This window comes from Sceloporus occidentalis, unplaced genomic scaffold (genome assembly GCF_023333645.1).
Source record: "Sceloporus occidentalis isolate IW3139 unplaced genomic scaffold, rSceOcc1.0.p SCAF_1, whole genome shotgun sequence".
In the NCBI taxonomy this organism is placed as follows: Eukaryota; Metazoa; Chordata; class Lepidosauria; order Squamata; family Phrynosomatidae; genus Sceloporus; species Sceloporus occidentalis.
In genome coordinates, this window is record NW_028316981.1 from 75,146,095 (window position 1) to 75,162,383 (window position 16,289).

At 41.2% G+C, this 16,289-nt stretch overlaps 1 protein-coding gene across 2 annotated transcripts in view; it reads left to right on the forward strand.

Annotated features, from left to right (window-relative positions):
- The window catches only part of TUSC2 (tumor suppressor 2, mitochondrial calcium regulator), a 51,808-nt gene extending 39,537 nt beyond the window's left edge, over nt 1–12,271 (forward strand). Inside the window, exon 4 of one of the 2 annotated variants that reach the window (XR_016281312.1) lies at nt 12,079–12,271. The gene's annotated coding sequence lies outside the window, so the exon portion shown is untranslated. Of the gene's footprint in view, nt 1–160; nt 175–12,078 lie in introns of those variants that run through there. The other variant, XR_016281313.1, reaches the window with a different exon arrangement.
- The last annotated feature ends 4,018 nt before the right edge of the window (nt 12,272–16,289 follow it).

Genomic DNA, 16,289 nt, shown 5'->3' on the forward strand with positions numbered 1-16,289 from the left:
AGATAGATAGATAGATAGATAGATAGATAGATAGATAGATAGATAGATATAAAGTGAAAAAATAAAAATAACAATGTTTCCTACCAATTACTGGTAACTTTAATTGCATTGCATTGCATTGTAATTATTTGATTTAGCTCTTCCCTTTCTCCTTGTACAGGGCCCAAGACATTCTGTAACCTGAAAGATTACAAGATTATTAGATTAACTGGTTTGTAATTTCCTGGACATTCCCACCTGAATTTTTCATTGAAAAAATCTGTTATATTGCCTACTTTTCAGACTGCAGGCATGGAATTTAGGGGCCTGTTCCATCATTTTTAACGAGATCAGACATTTCACATTTGATTTCTTTAAGAATTCTTGTATGGATATTGTTTAGACCTGATAATGTTCAGTTTATCAGAGTCCCTGAAGAACAGGCTCAGACACAAGTATCTGCCCAACAATCTTCAGTAGATTGCAAAGCACTGAGTCAACATCTCTACAATCGCTTCATCGCTTCATCTTTTTTTAGTATTCCTTTTACTTCCTTGTCACCTGACCACGGTGACCAGATGTCCTAACCACAAAAGAGGATGAGGCACCACAAAATGTAGGACGTTACACAATAAAAGTTAAAAACACTGATATAAATATATAAGTTAATGCTGCTTAGTTATGCTCAAAATGGAGGACATTTTGAAATTCCTCCTGGACAGAAGGCTGAAATGTAGGACATGTCCTAGAAAATGGTCACCCTGTACCCAACAGACTATGTGTTCCAGCATCTAATATATTTTCTTTATTTTTTGTCTTAAATGCTGTCAGAAATATCTTCCTTAAAAATCAAATAATAAGGTGTGCAAAATCCATAGTTGCACACACATGTGTGTTCTTTCTGTTTTCATTTCGGTAAGATTGCCATTTTTCCAGAGGAAGATGTCTTTTCTCTAATACCTTCCGTGATACTTTTTATGGTAACTTCTCTGATGTGGTGGTACTTTCCTGGCTTGTGGTAAACATTATGGGCAGAATCCTGACTTACACCAGCATAGTACTTCTAAAGACATTGTGGAAGGAGATATCCTGTATCTCTTTGCACAACACCTTTGCTCCCAGAAATGCAAGGGCTGCTAGAAGTTTCCGGATGCACATCCATGCTTGGTCAGTGTCTGGAGTGGGAGATGCTGTGCCAGGGAGACTCTCCCTTGCGAATCCAAGGGAGGAGAAGTAGCCATTGTCCCTTCCCCCAGCACCAGCAAAAGTCCACTGGCTGGGATTTATTGTCCATTACTGGTGCTACTCACATGCTCTCAGCCTCAGGGAATGGCAATGGCAAACCTCCTCTAAATAAATCATGCCAAGAAAACCCCATGATAGGTTTACCTTAAGGTCGCCATATGTTGGAAATGACTCAAAGCCATACAACAACAACAACAACAACATTGGTCCTACTGGTTCTTAGCCCGTAACTACGCTTCTGTTGTTGTGTTTTTTTAATAACCATCAGCTCCTTTGGAGAGAATTGATCCTTTTGACTATCTCTTTTAACTTCCTTTTTACCAAGCCCTTCATTTTGGAGAAGTTTCCTTTTTTGAAAACAACTTTGACTGTGTTGGAGTTGCTTAGCAGTTTTCTGCTTTTAATAAGACTGTGGTCACTGCTTCTGACTGGTTTAGCAACACTTACAACATATACAAAAAGCCAAAGCACAGAATGAACTCAGGCTTGCTAGAGAGGTTAAGAACAACAAAAAAGGCTTTTTTAGATATGTCGTCAGCAAAAGGAAGAAGAAGGAAATGGTAGGGCCACTGCGTGGAGAGGATGGCAAAATGTTAACAGGGGACAGAGAAAAGGCAGAATTACTCAACACCTTCTTTGCCTCAGTCTTCTCAGAAAAGGCAAAAGTGTGCTCAACCTGAGGATAATGGAGCAGAGGACAGAAAAGAGGAATTTCAGCACAGAATAAGCAAAGAGAGAGTACAGGAATACCTGTTTAACCTAAACGAATATAAGTCTCCAGGAGCAGATGAACTACATCAAGGGTATTAAAAGAACTGGCAAATGTAATATCGGAGCCATTGGCAATAATCTTTGAAAAGTCCTGGAGTCTGGGCACCACAAGGTGCCAGCAGACTGGAGGAGGGCAAATGTTGTCCCCATCTTCAAAAAGGGGAAAAGACAGGATCCCAGCAATTATCGTCCAGTTAGTCTGACATTGATACCAGGAAAGATTCTAGAGCAGATAATTAAACAAAGAGTCTGTGAACATTTAGAAAGCAATGCCATAATCACAAAAAGTCAACACGGGTTTCAGAGAAACAAGTCATGCCAGACAAATCTAATCTCTTTCTTTGATAAAATTATCAGCTTGGTAGATGAAGGGAATGCTGTGGATATAGTATATCTTGATTTCAGTAAGGCCTTTGACAAGGTTTCCCATGACATTCTTGCAAACAAGCTTGTAAAATGTGGACTAGACAAGGCAACTGTTACATGGATTTGTAACTGGTTGACCAGCCGAAGCCAAAGAGTGCTCAACAATGGCTCTTTTTCATCCTGGAGAGAAGTGACCAGTGGGGTCCCACAGGGCTCTGTCCTGGGCCCAGTGTTATTCAACATCTTTATCAATGACTTGGAGGACAATATTGGGGGCATACTTATCAAATTTGCAGATGACACCAAATTAGGGGGAGTAGCTAATACTCCAGAGGACAGGATCAAGATTCAAAATGACCTGAACAGACTAGAAAACTGGGCCATAGCTAACAAAATGAAATTCAACACGGAGAAATGTAAGGTACTGCACTTAGGGCGGAAAAACGAAAAGCACAGATATAGGATGGAGGACACCTGGCTGAATGAAACTATGTGTGAAAGGGATCTAGGAGTCCAAGTAGACCATAAGTTGAACATGAGTCAACAGTGCGATGCGGCAGCTAACAAGGCCAATGCGATTTTAGGCTGCATCAATAGAAGTATAGTGTCTAGATCAAGGGAAGTCATAGTGCCACTATATTCTGCTCTGGTCAGGCCCCACCTGGAATATTGTGTCCAGTTCTGGGCACCACAATTCAAAAAGGACATTGAGAAACTGGAGCGTGTCCAGAGGAGGGTGACTAAAATGGTGAAAGGTCTGGAAACCTTGCCCTATGAGGAACGACTCAGGGAGCTGGGGATGTTTAGCCTGGAGAAGAGAAGGTTAAGAGGTGATATGATAGCCCTGTTCAAATATTTAAAGGGATGTCATATTGAGGAGGGAGCAAGCATGTTTTCTGCTGCTCCAGAGAACAGGACCCGGAACAATGGATGCAAGCTGCAGGAAAAGAGATTCCACCTCAACATTAGGAAGAACTTCCTGACAGTAAGGGCTGTTCGACAGTGGAATGCACTTCCTCAGAGTGTAGTGGAGTCTCCCTCCTTGGAGGTCTTCAAACAGAGTCTGGATGGCCATCTGTCGGGGATGCTTTGATTGTGACTTCCTGCATGGCAGGGGGTTGGACTGGATGGCCCTTGTGGTCTCTTCCAACTCTATGATTCTATGATTCTATGATTCTATCTGCCACTAGTGCCTTGGCACCACCGGGAGGCAGCTACATGGAGGACAAAATCAGAGATTTCCCTCCTCTAAATAATAAGGTTTCCAGCCCTTAAATCCCCACATTTCTAGTATTGTAGCAGCTAAAATGTAGAAATTCTGTGCAATTTAGTTATACAAAGAAAAAAGGCAGGCAAAGTTACCAAGTGAGTGCCAACCCTACAAATATAAGGCATGGGCGATTTTCAGTCTCTCATTCTCTGTAATGCAACAAATTTGGTGACTCAATGAAAATGTAATTGGGGACCTAAATTCCTATTTGGATGACAATGTCCTCTTTTTGTCCCTACATATCTGGGCATCATTTAGGTTTATAGCCAGGTTCACCTCACACACATGGGGTTGTACATGAAGTAAGTCTAGAATATGTTAGATTTTACTTACACTATAATATCCTGATCTCCAGAGTTGTAGTCCAACACTCAAACCACTGTATTATGCTGTCTATACACAAGATGACACAAATCTCTGGAAGCTATTAATACTTTTATAATCAGTCATAAATATGCCCTATCGTTCTCTAATTTAAAGAAATACATTACTTAAGTATAAAGGAAAAGTTGGTCAGTAATAATTTTACATGGTATTCCACTATGTCATTATAGAAAATTAAGAGAAATTGAAATACAGAAGAGATTCTTGGATGTTTTGCCATTTGGAAGCAACAAAAAAGTTTTCAGAGCATAGTTATTTTGTAATCCAAAAAAGCAATTTTTCCAAGGTCTGGATTTGGCTTTGTATGTAGGAGCACTGTCATATATGTCCGTCCTTAACTGTACTCTGAAACGGGATAGCTCAGACTGGATGGTTATTGGCTCATAACAGAACTAGGATTCAGACAGTGCTGGTTTGAGCCTACATTGCATACATGGTGTAAAGCCGGGGATGGTTAGGTAAGTATCCCATTTTGAATCACTTTTATATCTGTGCATATCACATATCCATTCTTTTTCATTTCTGCATAGCTGTGATCAATTGTTTGTAATTTTAGTTGGTAAAAAAGTTGCATTTTAATAAACCTAGTTGTAAAGATATATTCCTATGAAATGTGCATTTGTCAGCAGATTTCCTCTTAAAATAATACCTTTAAATGCATTTTGTTATGTATTTTTAAGCTGAAAACTGAATCACAAAGTTTGAAGCAGTCTGAAGGCTAATTACATTCCTGATTTGCTCATCCAGGAGTTCAGTTTGTACTGGAATTCACGATAATCAAATTCCTCAAACACATCCATGCACTCCATAGAAGGAGTTGCCGTATGGAATGTGACCAGCATACCTTATACTACGTCAGCCTTGCCTACCCTGGTTGACCAGTGGTTACATTTTAAGATGTTTCTCCCATCTTAAATGTCAGTCAGCCAAGAGAATGTTATCAAAGTTGCTCTGAAGTTTCAAAATGGCTTATACAATGTGGGGAGTGGGTGGATTTCGGAAAAATTTTGTGGGCTCCAAGTACTGGCTATAGAAATGAGCAGGCGTTGTTTCACGCCCTATTCTGGAATGTCAGCAAATGTTCTTCTATTTCCTGGCTGTTACAAGCCTGGCTTCCTGTGTTTCATTAGGGTTTTCCTTTGGTTCGGGCCTATGTAGGTTTCCTGCCCTGTCACAAAGTCAGATGGAAGTATATGTTATCTCCAGGACATTATGTGATGCCTTATTTTACCTCTCTTTGTTTGTGGCAGGGAGAGGCAAAGCTTTAATGTGTAGCTCAGCCACAGTGACTGCCACCGATCACACCCAGTGAGACAAACAGTCTAGCAAGGGCACAGTGGGGAAGTGACCAGATAGCGCATGAGATCTGCTGGGATGGGAAGTCTGATAGGAAGAGAAGAGTTGTGCCTGCAAGAGCAGGTCCCCAACATGAAAGGTTCTGGAGTTGTCCAGTCTCTCTGGGTTCAGAGGAAACGAGGCGTTAAGAAGACGTCAACGTTTTGTATCAAATAATTTTATTAATTTTCATAACCTTAAATATAAAAAGAACAAACACAATGCAAATAATAAAAAGAGCTATACATACAAATAACATTTAGACAAAGGCATATGCTGCTGTTGCTGTGTGCCTTCAAGTCATTTCTGGGTTATGGCAACCCTCAGGAGACCCTATCATGGGGTTTCTTGGCAGGTTTCTTCAGAGGAGGTTTGCCATTGTCTTCCTTTGAGGCTGAGAGAGTGTCAGTTGCCCAAAGTCACCCAGAGGGTTTACATGGCCCAGCCGATATGAAAACACAAGCAACATATAGACTAACATCCATTTTACTCTTGTCCCCCTCCCCCCTTAAAAAAGACTCCCCACCACCCTCAAATTGCCTCTGTACTTATTTCTCATCTGAGAGCAACTGAATTCCCACTAGGTCTCACTCTACTCCCCAGTGCCTGTGACACACACTTGTCGGAGCAAATTCTTCTAGATTAGATTTGTTCAAGAGAAAGGAGGTAGTAGAAGGTAAGATGAAGTTGGATTTAAAGAACAGAGGAGATAAGAAGGAAAAAGAGGAAGAGTAAGACATGGAAGGAGAAGAAGAAGATGGTAAAAAGAAGAAAAGAATAAGAACAAATGTGTTGTATGCTTGAATGGTAGTTTTATTGTTTGTATGGTGTCTAGTATGAAAATAAAAAGAGTTAATTGCAACAATAGATTAGATTTGTTCTTTTAGATTAGAATTTGTTATTCATCTCATATTTAGCCTGCACCTAGCAAAGTTCCAGAGAAAGACAAACTGGGGGGAAAAAAGAAAGAAAGAAAGAAAGAAAGAAAGGTTAAGAAAGACAACCACTTTTATCCAAAATTTTCTCCTGCAAGCTTCTTCATATAAGAGGTGTGAGCAATAATCTTCCCCAGCAGACACGCTTGATGTGTTCCCACTCAGTGCTGCTACTGTACGTGATCAGCCTTATACACAATGATTGCACATTTATTTCTGATATAGTTGCACACAGTTCACATATTTCCCCTAGTTGCAATCAGTTGCATATCTTTCACATATTCCAAAAAGGTTGCATTTCTACTGTTTTGTCATTGTCCCAGCACTCAAACTGTCATGTTTCAAATGGAGGAAATTCACTATTTCCCTCAGATAGGCTATTATTTATGCTCTTTGTTCACAAGTGAGCTGTGTGGGATGTGCCTGGCTGCTGCAGGACGTTATAAGAAGCACACCAATTTAGGGACCCATCATATTTCTTAATTCTTTGGAGGTTCTTGAAAAATGGCAGAGCGAGAGGGAAGTTCTCATCCAGTCAGCAGTGACTTGCCATGCTTTAACCCTTTTGTTGAGAGCTTTTTGTTTTACTTCTTTAGAAGCTGTGCAACTTCTTTTCTCCTCTTGAACAGGAATGTGCATCTGTCCAGCTCTTTTTCTTTTCCTTTTCACAGGGGAGTGTGAAGGGCAGCAAGTGGCAGCACCATTCTACAGTGCTAATATCCTCGTTTCACCACCACCAAGTCAGGCCTAATCAATTTTGCTGCCTGAAACCACCACTGTCCAGAAGCAGTTAGATTTTGTTTCATTACTGGTAGCATAAAAATCCAGTGTGGTGTAATGGTTTGGGTGTTGGACTAGGACTCTAGACATCAGGGTTCGAATCCCTGATCAGCCATGGAAATCCAGGGGGGTGACCTTGGGTAAGTCACACACTCTCAGCCTCAGAGAAGCACAATGCCAAAACTCCTCAGAACAAATCTTGCCAAGAAAACCTCATGATAGGGATGTTTTAGGGTTGCCATAAATTGGAAACAACTTTGAAGGCACACAGATACAACTTGTGACATGACAGTGTCTATTACTCCAGAAGAGGGCTGCAGACTCATTTGGGGTGAAGTAGTTCTGTCTTCCCACAGAGGGGAAAGTTCAGTGAGCTGCTTCTGCTAGTCTTTCAACTTTTGCTGCCTGAGGCATTTGATTCCCTCTGGCTTGCCATCTACCCCACACATTGCATATAGAGAAGTTATTGCCATATTATTTTTGCCTATTTCAAAGATTGTAGTAAGTTTCAGGTAAAATCTGGAACATATTTTGGCCAAATGCACCTGAGGAAGTAGACTGAAGTCTATGAAAGCTCATGCTGCCTATGTCTTTGTTTCAGTTAGTCTCCAAGGTGCTACAAGATCTCTCATACTGATTCTACAGACTAACACAGTTATATCTTTGAATATTTTGGCCTAGTTAGTCTCCTAGAAATAGTAAGCGTGTGATATTTAGGCTAAAGATGATTAAAAAAAATTCACTACATACAGTCACACAAACAATATTTCCATAGAAAGAATAATGCATGCCAGAAAGACTTCTCTCTGACATGCTGGCATGCATTATTCTTTCTATGGAAATATGGAGGAGCTTTTAGTCACAAGAACTAGTTTATGCTGCAGTTTGAAATGGTGCACAGCCCAAATAGGTGGTTTCCTCCTCAATGTGCCTTAGGCCTTTGCCTTGTACAGAGAGGCTCTCATTTATGGATGGAAGCAAACCTGTTACTGGAAAGACTGGACATGTCTATGCTACACTGTCATAGCAGTTTGATGCCAGTTGAGCTGTCCTGACTCCATCCTGGAAAATCCTGGGATTTTACAACCCTGGATACAGGACAGGGTTCTTGTAGCTTTGCCTACAGATCCTGGATCAGGAAGAGGTACCACAAAGTTCCATATAGCACATCCCTCCTCCTTCCACCTTCAAAATCCACATTTTAGCTGCTGCACCACCAGCAGCACACAGCTCTTTACAGAATGGTGGTTGTAGAGGAGCATCCAGCTCTGTCCCTGTAGCTGAATGTACAACAATAATGCGGAAGGTGGCATTATTGCTGTGCCCAGCTACTAGAATACAGCTGGATACTTTTGTGGGCCCACTCTTCCCCATATGGTAAATAGTTTTGTGGGAGAGCTGCAGAAGCGAATAGGCAGGATTTGGGGGGAATGAGGGACAAGAAGTGCTCTACTTATGCTTGACAGAACTTTATGGTACTTTCAGTACTGCAGCTCCATCCTATGGAATAGGATGGGACTTGTAGTCTGTTGAGATATTTAGAAATATCTTCTGGATAGCTCTAGTGCTTGAACTGCAGTACCAGAGTGTTGTTGTTGTTGTTCTGTGTTTTCATGTCATTTTTCACTTATGGTAACCCAAAGGCAAACCAATCATAGGGTTTTCTGGCAAGATTCTTTCAGAGGAAGTTTGCCATTGCTAAAACTGAGAGCATGTGACCTGCCTAAGGTCACCCAATGGGTTTCATGGCCGAGCAGAGAATTGAACCCTTGTCTCCAGAGTCCTATTCCAACACTCAAACCACAATGCCACAGACAGAAATTTAACTGCTTCACCAAAATACTATGGTGAATCTGTTTACGCTTACAGGAACACTGTCCCATATTTACCCAGGCAACTCTAGTAGTTTGGCAAAGTAATTACACTTCTGTTTGAGAAAACTCTGCTACTATAGTTCAAGGGACAGCACTAGAGCTCTTCAGCAGAGATTTCTAAGTGCCTCAACAGCCTACAAATCCCAATACTCCATAGGATGGAGCTGTAGAAGTGAAGGCTATCCAACGGCTATACCTGTGTTTTGTACATAATAAACTCTGGGTGGAAGCCAAAGTAGACATAAAATTAGATAAATATTTGCATTTATTTATATTTATATTTATATATATATATATATATATATATATATATATATATATATAAAGCAAATGCCATGTGCCAAGTGACTGGTAATTATTGGGATGACTACAGCAGAAGGCAAGGGAATAAAAACCTTTCTTCCTACTATACTATAGACCCAAGGAAAGTCTCTGCTCCAGAGGGAATATTTGTTTTGGGAGGAATTTCTCACCCTGGTGCTGTGGAGGAGTTCTTCCCATTGCAAAGAGAATCTTCACATTGCAATGATATGTATGTCTGCTGAGAAGTGAGTCCCACTGGGTTCAATTGGAGTAATTCTTATGTGAGTGTGCAGAAGACTGCAGGAATATTTTTCAGGTCTTTAGCAGAAGAATAAAATGTTACCCTCCCTTTTCCTTAGCTGTTTCCTGCAATTAATTATCAACACACACACACCCCTTGTACACATAGACCAATTTGCTGTCAAATTGGCTTCATCTTATGGTGGCCCTTAAGAAAGAGGCCTCCAGAACATGATATTATTAACATGTCTGGCAAATGCAGGGCCCTGTCTTCCTTGACGGAGACAGCCGTCTGTGCAATGATCTTCCTAGTGCCTTCAGCTTTACCTAATAAGATGCCAGTATGCATTATTAAAAGCTGTACACTGTGTAAGACTAATTTGAAATGGCTGGTTTTTGGTGATACTACTAAGATTCAAAATATTTTTCTTTTAAAGGTATAAATTAAAAATAGATTAAAGGCAGAAGTGAGTTATTGCCATGACACCAGGAACCATGGCCTTTGGAAACCCCCCAAAAGTCAAAAGAAAAAACTGGAATTCACTAAAGATCCACTTCTGGTTTTGAAAAATGGGCATTATTGTTTAAATGTTAGACAATCCAGGGAACTACTGCAACATACACAGAAGGATGCCAGAAAAAGGACAATACAGGGAGTTTGTATTTATTACAGTGAAGGTCTGCAAAGCCACCCTGTGGTTGGCTTGCTGGCTGAATGAATAGGTAGGTAGATAGGTAGATCTTTCTCTCTTGCTGTGTGTCTAAATTTACACTTTGCTCTTGTTCTGCACTTTGCCCATTCCTAGTCTGAGAAGAGATATAACAGAGGCTTTTCTTTTCCAAAATGTCTTGAGCAGACCCAGCCTAACATGGGTGAGAAGGAAAACTATGGAGTTGATCAAGCAGGACGTAAACCTAGGGCATTTTCAAACATACTCACTGAAAGTAGAAAAGGATTTTACATTTAATAACAAGTATTAGAGATGCAAAGACAAATTAAAACCTTTTCTTTCTTTTTTTTCTTTGACCTGAAAATGGTCTGTTCTGAAGCACACATAATGGAGAGACCCAGATAATAAAACCTCCTCTGCCACTTCTCCCCTGCCTTACTTATCAGCCGAACACTGGGATCTTCCCAGCTCTTTTGTGTGGGACAAAGCTCTGAGCTCCTTCCCAGTCTAGCCACCCCCTTTGAGAGCCCCTTTGGGAGGGCAGGCTGTGGCAACTCCTTTATCTAGAGAGATTTGCAGCCTGGCTTGGAGTGCATTCATTCAGTTTCTCCCTCCCACTGGGAATTGATCCTCTGATGAAGTGGAAAGAGCTCAGGCCTTTGAAGGCCCTCTAACCATGGCCCCTGGGGGGGGGAGGGGAGGAGAGAGCTGTGATCAGATTGCAGATGGGCTTCCCTTTGTTGCTTCCTTCCTCTTCTCAGGATCCATCTTAGAGGAATCTGGGAGAGGCCCGCCTTGGCTGCCCTCCTGACTCCTGCCAAACAGGTGGTCTTGGGTTGGGGCAACCTGGGGCAGATAGTTTGTCATGCCCAGCTGACTCCTTGCTCCTCTATCCTGCTCTACAACTTCAGATCTCACTACTGAATTTCCCTAGAAAAGAAACAAATGGTTTAACCCCCATCCTCCAAAGTATATTTTGCAAACTTGCTTCCTAGTTGTGTGCCTTCAAGTCATTTCCAACTTATGATGACCCTAAGGTCGCCCAACTTATGATGACCCGTGGTTTTCTTGGCATGATTTGTTCAGAGGAGGTTCACCACTGCCTTTCTCCGAGGCTGAGAGCATGTGATTTGCCCAAGGTCACCCAGTGAGTTTACATGATGAGCGGGGATTCAAACCCAGGTCACCAGAGTCGTAGTCCAACATTCCATGCCATGCTCTCTCTCTATAGTTTGCATGCACAGTGCTGGATTTATGCATAGAATAAGCAAGTTAAACTTTAAGGCCTCAGATTGAGTTGATTTATAATATACATTAGGTTAATAATAGTTTGATGCCAATGCCATGGGGCCTCTGAAATAAGATATGGCTTGAGGCATCCACACGTCCTAAAGTGACAAACAATGAACAAGAGTAAAATTCTGGTTCAGCGTGTACCTACTTAGGGTATTTTCATTGTGGTCATCCTAACTATGCCGCTTCCCTTAATACATTCGCTTTTCAATTAGTGACATTAGATCATTGGGGTAAAGCAGGCAAAGACTGCATCCTCACTGCAGAAATGATCCAGTTTGATACCGCTTTAACTGCCATGGCTTAATGCTATGGAATTCTGGGAACTGTAGTTTGTTGTGGCACCAGAGATCTCTGACAGAGATGGCTAAATGTTTCACAAAACTACAATTCCCAGAATTACACAGCACTGAGCCATGGTATTTCAAGTGGTGTCAACCTGGATTATTTCTGCAGTGCAGATGCAGCCAAAGATGTTCTGTCTTCTGTAGCCCTTCTTTGATTTCCTCATGCCTAGAGACATAAAGAACATGGAAGGTGGTGGTCTGCCAAAAAAAGAAAATAAAAAAGAGTTAATTTCTGTGTCTGGATATCTGTTCTGTTTACAGCTGGCTTTTCTACTCTTCTCTCAGATTCCACCAATATTTACCATTTGGCTGTATGAGATGTAGAAAAAGATGACGGGAGTGCTGCTTGGAAGAAGAAACACTTTCTCATCTGCAGTTTTACCTTTTATTTGTTATTTACCTTTTATTTTTTATTTGTGTATTATACTGACTTTTTTTTCTAAATTGATTTCAGAATTTTAAAGGAAGAATGGATTAAAATATTTCAGCCAATGTAATAAATAAACATGTTTCTTTGCCCCTGTGTCTCAACCTTAGCTGGGGAGATTTACATGGTGATAATATTTAATAAAATTTAGATAGTAATCATGTCTTCAAATGAAAACAACTAGTACAAACAAGATAGAGTTGATTGTGATGATCTGACCCAAGAAGACTGAAGCAGATCCAGTGAGATTACAATGAAATTTCTCACTAATTTGATAAAACATCAGCATTTAAATTTGATTTGATGATTCAAATAATAGTTATTGTGGGCCCTTGGTATCTGCTGGGGTTTGGTTCCAGGATCCCCTGTGGATACCAAAATCAGTGGCTGCTCAAGTCCCATGAAATACAATGGTATAGTAAAAAGATGTCCCTTATATCAAATGGCAAAATCAAAGTTTGCTTTCTGGAATTTATAATGTTTAAAAACATTTTCAAGCTGTCGACAGTTGAATCTGTATCCACATACCGAGGGCCAACTGTAATACAGTACCTGTATGTTTACAACACATTTCAAGGATTTATGAAACAAATCATAAACTGATCAGTTATCATCTAAAATAATGTTAATCAAAGTGATGGTCCCTGGATCAGTGCCACTCCATGAGTCCATGGAGAATTTCTATGATAGCAGAAAACAGTTGTAGACCATGGGTACAAATATGGTATCAGTCACAGGCCTATTAGGAAAAAGACATGATAATCCCCTAAATCAGAAAGCCTGAAGTGTATTACTAACCTCCATCCTTTCCTCTCCATGTTTCTCTCACACACTGCAGATGGTGGAAGGGTCTGATGGTTTTTTTTTGGGGGGGGGATTAATGGCTCACAGCTCATATTCTTAATTTGACTCCCTCTGACATCTTTTCATTTTAAAAGTGTTACAGGTAACAATGTTACCAGGACCACGTTACTTTTGATGGATATGGAGGCTTTCAAAAGGATTTTTTGGAAAAAAAAATTAGAATAACATATTACTCAGCTGCTACTTATATAATAAAAAATAACATTTAACGCTGGCACAGTGCAAGTTTCTAACAAGAACGGATGCTAATGTGTTAGGGTTGGGTTTGTGTAAAGTATGTTCCAAGCTCTGCTGTGCTCATTAAAAGCTTAACTCTTGTGAATGAATTTTAAGGCAGTAATGCTAGGTACCAAATACAGTGTACAAAATACAGGCCCTTGGTATCTGTTGGGGTTTGGTTCCTGGACACCACTGCCCCATGGATACCAAAATCCATGGATGCTGAAGTCCCATGATATACAGAGGGTAGTAAAATGGCAATCTTTATATAAATTGGCAAAATCAAGTTTGCTTTTTGGAATTTATATATTTTAAAAATATTTTCAAGCCATAGATGGTTGAATTTGTGCATAAAAAAAATCCATGGATATGGAGGGCCAACTGTATTCATGTTGCAAGACCACTATTGGGTGACAAAATGGGACTTGGTCTTTTGGGCTTGAATATGTTATACAGATGTACCTCTGTATCCTGTTGTGATCCAGAAATGTGGTAATTCTGCTGTCACTGTCCTGTACTGGAGAGGATCCCATATTAGGTCAGCCCTGGTGATGCAGAATTTGCTTAGCCAGAACACTGATGCCAAAAATGAATTCTGTCAGAGGTAAATGCTAGGAAGAGGGGGTTGGGGGAAGGGGTACACTCAAACGTGGTGCCTGGGCAGGTTCATTTCCTACACAGGAAAGAAAGGGAAGTTAGCTCAAAATAAAAAAACTAAATTGGCTTACAATTGTGTGGAGCCTAGAACTGAAATGGTTGCTTTACTCCCAGACTTGGTATGCAGTGAGCCGCCCCACCCACCAAGACCTTAATTCCTAGCCTGAAAAGTACCCAACTGTATGCCAGCCTGAACCGTGCCTCTTCCTTGGGCAATGGCAGCTGATCAAAGAAATTGGGCACAGAGAATCCCAGAGTTTCATACAGGTAGAGAAGGCCCTTCTGAGTTGGAGATGAGGCTGACAAAATCACATACACCATTTTATGAACAGTATCAACAATGGGCTGGTCCGCAGTAACGTGGCATGGCACACCTGACAAAGAAACAGAGCTGCCAGCTGATTTTCTGTCAGCACTCCTGCAGCTCACTTTTAACACCTTGCCTGACTTGGTGATCTGCAAGCTGCCACATTGCTTAACTGGGAACACTACATACTTTCCCTTTTAGACATATGTGCCTAGTTTTCTGTTAATTTAGGAGTGTTGCCTGAGTCCTTGCTTCCCAGAGGGATTTGGCTGGATCCTTTCTACCTACCAACCTACACACACACACACTTCTGACCTTAGAAATGTTCAGCCACAGCAAACCATGTCCTACACAGTTAAGATGGCAATCTTGAATAACATATCAGAAACAATGAATGCTACCAGGTCTGGTCTATCACTCAAGGCCCAGAACTGCAGCCTTTCATCTTCACGTCTAAAATAATAAAATGCTCACTGACCACAGATTTCACTCTCTGTGGACTTATGTGTGTGCAACACGGCAGAAGCATGTGTGGAAAAAGAGCCAACCTTCAGGGTTGAACCAAATCCAGTTATTTGGCATCTTGGCTCTCCAAAGCAGCTTTTCCTCCAGATTTCTAGTGGCACTTTGGAAAAGCTCCAGAGCGCTGGTTGGTAGGAATGTGCCAATTGTTTGCTATGGCGCAATCTTGCACTGGTGGTGCCCCTGTTGCCAAGACAGTGAGAGTTGGTGCTGGTGCTGCTAAACCCACCCAGGGAGGCGGCAGGCTCATTCCTGGGAAAAAGACTCTCCTCCACAAGACAATGGCCATTCAGGGAAAAGCAACGATGTTGGCCCTCTGGCAGATGTTCATCTGCAGTCTATAATCAAATGAATGCTCCAAGGGATTCCAAGCTCTGGACATAACAACCGCTTTGTGCCTTGATAATAGAGCCAGTGCTCCCAAGGCAATCCTTATACCAATTGCCACTGAGGGAAGGTGTGGGAAGGAGGGTGGCCTGCCAGTCAGCCTGCTGCAACCACTTGTGAGGTTGCAAAAAGTCATCCCAGCCTAGTTCTTGCCCAAAGATGCCTAGCAGAGGGACAGTGGGAGCACAAAGAACTAGGGGCTCTCCTTATTTCCCTCTACTACCCACTACCCCCTGCTTCCCACTCCTTCTAAAAATGACCTTTCAGAAAGTTATCTCAAAAGAGCCCTGGTGGTGCAGTGGTTAAAATGCCTGTACTGCAGCCATTTACTCAAAACCACAAGGTTGCGAGTTCAAGACCAGCAAAAGGGCCCAAGCTCGACTCAGGCTTGCATCCTTCCGAGGTCGCTAAAATGAGTACCCAGACTGTTGGGGGCAAATTAGCTTACTTGCTAATTAGCTTACTTGCTGTTCACCGCTATGATCCTTGGAATAGCGGTATATAAATAAAACTAATTATTATTATTAATTATTATTATTATTATTATAAACTTCATTCCTATCCCACGCTTCCACTTTATCATAGCATCACATCTGGATACACACTGAGGTCTCATCTTCATTGCAGAAATAATGCTGTTTGGGACCACTTTAATTGCCATGGCTCAATGCTATGGAATTCTGGGATTTGTAGCAATGTGAGATTCTCTGTCAGATAACTCTGGTGCCTGTGGATCCTTGCTATCTGCTGGGGATTGATTCCAGGTCACTTCTACCCATGGATACCAACATGCATGGATCCTCAAGTCTCATTAAATACAGTGACAGATTAAAATTGTGTCCCTTCTATAAAATCAAAATCAAGGTGTGCTTTTTGGAATTTATACATTTTTCAAATATTTTCAAGCTATGGATGCTTTGAATCCATGCATAGAGAATCTATAGATATGGAAGGACGACTATAAATCCCTGGATTCCATAGCACTGAGGCATGGCAGTTAAAGCAGTGTTAAATGGCATTATTTCTGCAGTGCAGATTAGATCTGTCTTCCCATTTTCTGTAGAACAATGGACAACTGTGGCCCTTCAGGTAATAAATAATAAGTTTTATTTA